Below are 7,013 nucleotides of genomic sequence, written 5' to 3'. Positions count from 1 at the left end.
TCGTTTTTGCAGGGAGGTGTTGTAAGGGGCTTAATACAGTTGTATTCCAGCCACGATAAGCTCATTGGAAGCTCATTTATACGATAAGCTCATTGGAAGGGTAACATAAACAAGATGTACATAAATGGGCATGAACACATGACACAGAAAATAAAATATTGACAATTAGAAATTCAAAATGCATCTAAATATATTTTGTTCTGTCTATGGAATACATTAAAAAAATTGGTTAAAAAAAATATATAGGTATAAAATATACTTGTCTGTACAGTAAGTAAATGAATCCTACAGACGAAGAACCATATATGTGACAATTTTTCAATTTTAAGATAATCAGTTATTTTTATATTATTCATTGTGTGTACCACATTAGGTGTTTTATGGTTGACAAATAATTCACCATATCCATATCTTCCAACAACAATTGATATTTTTTTGTTATTTCAAAAAATAGTAGCACGCTTGTATGAAGGTGTGGTTATTTACAGGCAATTTGTTATATGCTATGGAGGTGCATTTGTTACTTTTTTTCAAAATAATTGTTCTGACAGCAATTTTTTCCCCGACAGAAAAGGAAGTCAAAGCGGACACCTACGAAGATGGCATCTCAGGTAAGCAGCACTGGGCTGTATTGACGTATCCTCAAACAATGACATGTGCTGCTTTAGATTGAACGGTCATATCTCAGTTATTGTTTTCTTTACTTTCAGAGAGCGAGCTGTCCAAGGGGGTCGAAAATGTAGATATTGCCAGATGTTCACTGTGTGAGGACCAGGCCGTGGAAGCTTTATTGCTGGCAAAGTGTCCCTAACCAGAGGTAATTAAACTGTTCTGTGTTATTTTTCTCCATCTCTGCCTGTCTTGTTGTACATGGAATCTGTCTCACATGCATGAATTTAAAAAAAAACTTACGATGTCAGCTGCTAATTTTCAGATTTACAGCCATTTTCACTGGACTATCTGTTGCTGCTAAGTCATGGGTTAGCCTTGCAATAACCAAGTGGTGAGAAACACAGCCCTCTATATTTAAATGTTTCAGGTACACTTTGAAAGGAGATACTGTATGTGACGCAGACACCTATTGGCATTATCTTCTATTGTTTGTCCTCATGGGTCTGTTTTTCAGCTTAAAGTACTCTGTAGCCACTCACGTCATCCCTCTCCCCCTAAATCCTCTAGGTTATATCAGCTGTTTTGTTGAACCTCTCCCGCATCTGAACTGGCTGACAGAGGGCACAGCCTGATCATAGGTGAGATGTCACTTGGTTGAGTCAACAGGAAGTATTATTAAAGAGATGCTTTACATTGAAACCCCAGAGTTAATGATCCAAGGTCAGTTTTGCATTTCACCTCCTGATTTAAGATGACTGACCGTGTTAGACATTAAAAAAACAAGGCTTAATCATGCTCTCTCGTCTGCAGGTATGTTTTGATGTGAGAGGAATCCAGTCCCGACAGCGCAATTGTGATGAACTGAGAGAATATTAGGGTAGCACTGTCATTCATGAATCATATGCTATCTGCCGCTGTTCTTTCCTCTCTACCCACCTCATCTTCTAATGCACACCATATGTGCATTGAAGTACAGATTTGCCTACCATTTTTTTTTTAACTAGGCAAGTCAGATAAGAATGACGGCCTAAGAACTGCCTTGTTCAGGGACAGAAGGACAGACCTTGTCGGCTCGGGGATTCGATCTTGCAACCTTCCGGTTACTAGTCCACCTGCCCGCCCAAGATTGAACTTGTATTTATAATATTACAATTAAAATGCACTTCTTTCAATAAAGCGTTTCACATTCTCCACTGGTTGAAATACTATCCTGTGTCCGTCCTCAGATTAATGGAGTTAAATGTGCATAGGTTTTTTTCTCTCTGTATATATGAATTACAGATCAATCATGTTTAGTCTATTGTATAGTTACAATGTGTAATCATTGATATCCCAGGAGCAGTAAACACTGTTGAAGTGTATAATTGTAATACATGCAGACACCGCATCATTTAAATAATGGCGTTTGATATGACTGAAAAATACTGTCTCAGTCATACCTGAACCGCACCTTTATTTGCCAAGGAAGAGTACATGATCGGTGAATATATTCAATGTACAGACTACAGTACATATGTATATAGGACTTGCATCCTTGGCACATTAAAGTTATATTCTACTCTAGGCTTCATTAATGCCATTCAGACTTGAGGTTCATAGATTGGTATGAATATTAGTTCAGAACTTTATGTTTTAGGGTCCATACCCAGATCGGCTACATAGTTATTTTTAACCCGACACAATAAGCAAGTAAATAGTTAGCTAGCTATGTTACTTCAGCTGCATTGCAAGGCAAGCTTACACAATTGTGCAGTCAATGCGTTTGTCTCTACATTAACACATTCCTCTCAAATTGTACATTTGCTTGACTCGTTAAGACGTCAGCCATCTTCGTTGAGCGCCACAAGGCAACGGTGGCTCGCGTCAAAATTCGTCATCACAAAGCCTTGGGACCCAAATGCATTATGAGTGCTGTCGTGGCAATTTCCTGTATTACCAAATGAGGAGAGTTACAAACCACACACCAGTCAGAGTTATACTTAAACTTCATCTTTAATAATATGAGCTTTACCAAAGCCCTGTGACTTTCAACAATTCACTATCTATTCAACTATTCACTATCTATCTATTGTTGAGAGTTCCAACATATTGGCAACTGAGATCTTTTATAGCAAAGATATACCCCTCTCAACTTACATGACGAACCACAGATCTTAGGAAAACTTCACAAAGGGCCTTTTACTTGAGAAAGGAGTATCCCTTAGCCAGATTGCATTTGCTATAAATTATCGCTCAGTTTGGTCTCTAAAACGAGGTTCTAATCTCGTTCCTGGTACTTCATAGTACCAAAACATTACCTCATCCAAGGCATAACTCAATATACTAAGGAGCATCAAAAGTTGTACTATAAATTCTCAGACAACACAAAGATTCCTTGATGCCCTTCCAGACTCCCTCTGCCTACCCAAGGACGTCAGAGGGCAAAAATCAATTAACCACCTAACTGAGGCACTCAATTTAACCTTGCGCAATACCCTAGATGCAGTCGCAACCCTAAAAACTACAAACGTTTGTCATAAGAAACTAGCTCCCTGGTATACAGAAAATACACGAGCTCTGAAGCAAGCTTCCACAAAATTGGAACGGAACTGGCGCCACACCAAACTGGAAGTCTTCCGACTAGCTTGGAAAGACAGTACCGTGCAGTATCGAAGAGCCCTCACTGCTGCTCGATCATTCTATTTTTCCAACTTAATTGAGGAAAATAAGAACAAGCCGAAATTTCTTTTTGATACTGTCGCAAAGCTAACTAAAAAGCAGCATTCCCCAAGTGAGGATGGCTTTCACTTCAGCAGTAATAAATTCATGAACTTCTTTGAAGAAAAGATCATGATCATTAGAAAGCAAATTACGGACTCCTCTTTAAATCTGCGTATTCCTCCAAAGCTCAGCCTGTCCTGAAAAAGTCTGCACAACTCTGCCCAGGACATATAGGAAACAACGGCCAGACGAACCCACCTCTCAAGTGTTTTAGTACTATATCTCTTGACAAACAATGATGAAAATAATGCATGGCCTCTAGAACCCATCAAGCACTAAGACTGCACTGGACCAGATGGTCCAGACCTAAAGGCTACAGAAAGAGGCTCGCATCTGCCTCGTGCTCCAGCCCTCCTAGTGCTGCCTGAACCATAGATAACCACGGCTCTCTATCCACCGAGATGCGTACCAAACTCACTAAAAGTGGCAGTACACGGACAAGCCTCTCTTGAAAAAGCCAGGAAAAGATCAAACGATAAAGAAAGATATCAGTTTGTCTCTGTGAATGGTTTGTCCTCTGACAAATCACCTGTACATTTCGGTGTTCCTCAATGTTCCGTTTTGGGACCACTATTGTTTTCACTATATATTTTACCTCTTGGGGATGTCATTCGAAAGCATAATGTTAACTTTCACTGCTATGCGGATGACACACAGCTGTACATTTCAATGAAACATGGTGAAGCCCCAAAATTGCCCTCACTAGAAGCCTATGTTTCAGACATAAGGAAGTGGATGGCTGCAAACTTTCTACTTTTAAACTCAGACAAAACAGAGATGCTTGTTCTAGGTCCCAAGAAACAAAGAGATCTTCTGTTGAATCTGACAATTAATCTTGATGGTTGTAAAGTCGTCTCAAATAAAACTGTGAAGGACCTAGGCGTTACTCTGGACCCTGATCTCTCTTTTGACGAACATATCAAGACTGTTTCAAGGACAGCTTTTTTCCATCTACGTAACATTGCAATAATCAGAAACGTTCTGTCCAAAAATGATGCAGAAAAAGTAATCCATGCTTTTGTTACTTCTAGGTTAGACTACTGCAATGCTCTACTTTCCGGCTACCTGGATAAAGCACAAAATAAACTTCAGTTAGTGCTAAATACGGCTGCTAGAATCCTGACTAGAACCCAAAATTGTTATCATATTACTCCAGTGCTAGCCTCCCTACACTGGCTTCCTGTTAAGGCAAGGGCTAATTTCAAGGTTTTACTGCTAACCTATAAAACATTACATGGGCTTGCTCCTACCCCTCTTTCCGATTTGGTCCTGCCGTACATACCTACACATACGCTACGGTCACAAGACGCAGGCCTCCTTATTGTCCCTAGAATTTCTAAGCAAACAGCTGGAGGCAGGGCTTTCTCCTATAGAGCTCAAATTTTTATGGAATGGTCTGCCTACCCATATGAGAGACGCAGACTCGGTCTCAACTTTTAAGTCTTTACTGAGGACTCATCTCTTCAGTGGGTCATATGATTGAGTGTAGTCTGGCCCAGGAGTGTGAAGGTGAACGGAAAGGCTCTGGAGCAACGAACCGCCCTTGCCGTCTCTGCCTGGCAGGTTCCCCTCTCTCCACTGGGATTCTCTGCCTCTAACCCTATTACAGGGGCTGAGTCACTGGCTTACTGGTGCTCTTTCATGCCGTCCCTAGGAGGGGTGAGTCACTGACGTGATCTTCCTGTCTGGGTTGGCGCCCCCCCCTTGGGTTGTGCCGTGGCGGAGATCTTTGTGGGCTATACTCGGCCTTGTCTCAGGATGGTAAGTTGGTGTTTGAAGATATCCCTCTAGTGGTGTGGGGGCTGTGCTTTGGCAAAGTGGGTGGGGTTATATCCTTCCTGTTTGGCCCTGTCCGGGGGTATCATCGGATGGGGCCACAGTGTCTCCTGACCCCTCCTGTCTCAGCCTCCAGTATTTATGCTGCAGTAGTTTATGTGTCGGGGGGCTAGGGTCAGTTTGTTATATCTGGAGTACTTCTCCTGTCTTAGCCGGTGTCCTGTGTGAATTTAAGTATGCTCTCTCTAATTCTCTTTCTCTCTCTGAGGACCTGAGCCCTAGTACCATGCCTCAGGATTACCTTGCTGTCCCCAGTCCACCTGGCCGTGCTGCTGCTCCAGTTTCAACTATTCTGCCTGCAGCTATGGAACCCTGACCTGTTCAACGGATGTGCTACCCGTCCCAGACCTGCCGTTTTCAACTCAGAGACTGCAGGAGCGGTAGAGATACTCTTAATGATCGGCTATGAAAAGCCAACTGACATTTACTCTTGAGGTGATGACTTGCTGCACCCTCGATAACTACTGTGATTTTTATTTTTTGACCATGCTTATCATTTATGAACATCTTGGCCATGTTCTGTTATAATCTCCACCCAGCACAGCCAGAAGAGGACTGGCCACCCCTCAGCCTGGTTCCTCTCTTGGGTTTTGGCCTTTCTAGGGAGTTTTTCCTAGCCACCGTGCTTCTACACCTGCATTGCTTGCCTTCTGGGGTTTTAGGCTGGGTTTCTGTACAGCACTAAGATATCAGCTAATGTAAGAAGAGCTATATAAATAAATTTGATGCCACCAAGTAAACCTCCTCTTCTCCCCACTCCTGGACAAGCTCACTGAGGGTAGTGACTTGCACACAGACATTGTTGAGACAAGAGATAATTGGTTTCCCCTTAATCACGCCATCCCTTCACATATGAAGACAATGTTCCATTCTGACGTCACCCCTCTCTGGGCCCCAAGTGACTGAGCCCTAGCTGAGAAGGGAAACGTGCAACTGTCAACAGTATAGTCCAAAGGGACACATTCTAATGACAACTCACATAAGCATATTATGTAAATTAAACATCCTATTTATATGTTACCCAACTAATTCATCCTCCAGTGCGCCAACTCCCCCTTGTGGTCTGGAGCAATGAAGCGTCCAGCGGTGCAAGCTCGCAACTTTTAAGGAGGAACTGCTGCATCTCTTCAGTCCCCGCTGTTCCGTAAGGTGTTTCTTTAAATCTGATCCTGATGCGGAATAGATTGCAACGTATTCATGACTCTGTACCTTCCGTAGTCCGGACTTGGCAATTGTGAAGAGACCTCTGGTGGCATGTCTTGTGGGGTATGCATGGGTGTCCGAGCTGTGCGCTTTTAGTTTTATAAACAGACCGCTCGGTACATTCAGCTTGTCAACACTTCTTACAAAAAAAAAGTAGTGAGAAAGTCAAGCTCTCCACATTTGAGATGTACATGCATATCATTAAAGAAAGGTCCATATTTGGATGGAAACCAAGCTAGTGAGAGGTATCAAGTAAAGTTGTAATACAGTTGAAAATTCCCAACACTGCTGTGCTCCCTGGGGCCTGCAGCCAACCACAGCCCTGCTGGCCTCACAAACCACCATCTGCTATAACATTGAGTCAGTTCTTCCTACTGGACATTGGAAAGCTTTTGTTTTGACACCCATTGTTCGTCCTAGATGGGAAATTGGTGTGGATGGTTCAGAGTTCCATGCTTACAAAAGGGTTGATTAATACACGTCAGATGACAAGCCTACTACATCCACTAAAGTACATGCGCCTTGGTGTTATACGCAAATCAGATACAAATAAGGTAGCTCCAACGGTTAGGATTGTTGCCACGCAAGTAAAACAAACGTAA

The 7,013-nt window shown here is 42.3% G+C and overlaps 1 long non-coding RNA gene across 1 annotated transcript; it reads left to right on the top strand.

Moving 5' to 3' along the window:
• The first annotated feature begins 829 nt into the window (after positions 1-829).
• Positions 830-1,820, top strand: LOC129849274 (uncharacterized). The gene is made up of 2 exons (XR_008758630.1): positions 830-1,250; positions 1,423-1,820. It is a non-coding gene; the product is annotated as an uncharacterized LOC129849274 (long non-coding RNA).
• Positions 1,821-7,013: the final 5,193 nt, after the last annotated feature.

This window comes from Salvelinus fontinalis, unplaced genomic scaffold (genome assembly GCF_029448725.1).
Source record: "Salvelinus fontinalis isolate EN_2023a unplaced genomic scaffold, ASM2944872v1 scaffold_1411, whole genome shotgun sequence".
NCBI lineage: Eukaryota > Metazoa > Chordata > Actinopteri > Salmoniformes > Salmonidae > Salvelinus > Salvelinus fontinalis.
The sequence above is the reverse complement of the archived record's forward strand: the minus strand, read 5'-3'. Positions and strand labels throughout refer to the sequence as shown.